The sequence below is a fragment of the Echinops telfairi genome, unplaced genomic scaffold (assembly GCF_000313985.2).
Source record: "Echinops telfairi isolate 266 unplaced genomic scaffold, ASM31398v2 ScPeMD7_28;HRSCAF=97, whole genome shotgun sequence".
Classification (NCBI taxonomy): domain Eukaryota; kingdom Metazoa; phylum Chordata; class Mammalia; order Afrosoricida; family Tenrecidae; genus Echinops; species Echinops telfairi.
This window is the reverse complement of record NW_022103925.1, coordinates 5176108-5177598: the sequence shown is the minus strand read 5'-3', so window position 1 is coordinate 5177598 and position 1491 is coordinate 5176108.

The following is a 1491-nucleotide window of genomic DNA, read 5'->3' as shown; positions in this document are numbered from 1 at the left end:
CCTTGTGAGTTTCTGAGACTGTCACTCTTTACAGGACTAGAAAACCCCATCTTTCTCCCAAAGAGTGGCTCGTGGTTTCAAACTGCTGACCTTGCAGTTAGCAGCCCATCTTGTAACCACTATGCCAGCAAGGCTCCTTCTTATGCACATAAGCCATCTCGAAGGACAGAAGCTATTGCCCTGGCCGTCTCCTGGGCAGGGACACCTGGCTTGTTTTTGTCACTGCTGCCCTGTCCCATCCTGGCCCTGGCCTCAGCCCTGAGGAACAGGAAAGCACCACAGTCTCCCTTCCCAGCGTATCCGTTACACAAAAGAGTTTCCAAATTTATTAAGAGAGCAGCCCGAGCCAGGAGCTCCACAATTAAGGAATTAGGGGATGCATGCAATCTCTGGCCTCTGGCGGCAGTATCATCTTCCTGAATTAATGAGCTCTGAGCAAAAACCGAGTGCAAAAGTGTGCTCCACTTTCCAGACTCCAGGCCGTGTGCTGGTGGGGCAGGCAGGGAGCTGGGAAGCAGAGAGGGGCCTGCGAGCGGCGTTGGAACAGAGGTTAGGTGCTCCGCTGCCAACCAGAAGACCGGTGGTTTGAACCACCCTGCAGCTGTTCTGCTTTGTACCGCAGCATCACCCCACAAGTCTCCCTGCCACGGTGTCGAGGTGGACTCGTAGCGACCCTACAGGACTGGGTAGGACTGCTCCTGTGAGTTCCCGAGACTGAATCTTCACGGGAGCAGAGGGCCTCATCTTTGTTTTCAGGAGGGTCGGGTGGGTTCAAACTGCTGACCTTGCGACTCACAGTCCAGACCCCAATCCAGACTCTGCCGTGGAGTCGATGCTGACTCATCGTGAGCCTGTAAAACAGGGTAGAGCTGCCCAAGACGGTGACTCTTTGCGGGACTAGAAAGCCCTTTCTTCCGAAGAGTAGCTAGTGGCTTTGAACTGCTGACCTCGAGGTTAGCAGCCAAACTTGTAAGCACAGGGCCACCAGGGCTCACAGGAGTCGGAGTGGATGTGGCTTTGGTTGGCAGGCTGAAAGCAGCAGGCTCATCCTGTGGCAGAGACAGGACAGGGAGCCTGTTAGCAAGTCAGAGACCGGCAAGGGGAGAAGAGGTGATAGTGGAAGGAAACGGCCCGGAGGCTTAAACACAAGAAAGGTGAAGACAGGCTTCCTCATATAGCCCTCGCAGCACGAAGGAAGGTGAGGCATAAAACCCCAAACTCACCACCGTCGAGTCCAAGCCCACTCACAACGACCCTACAAGACAGGAACCGCCTCTGTGTGTTCCCGAGACTGCGACTCTTTACGGGAGTAGAAAGCCCCTCTTTCTCCCAAGGAGCGGCCGGTGGCTTCAAACTGCTGACCTCTCTGTTGGCAGCCCAACGTGTACCGACTAAGCCACGGAACCGAATTTCCTTATCAGTGGAAGAGACCTGAGATATTGGAGATAAGGAAGTGGCTGGGGCAGAGAGGCAGGGAGTCACACAACCGCC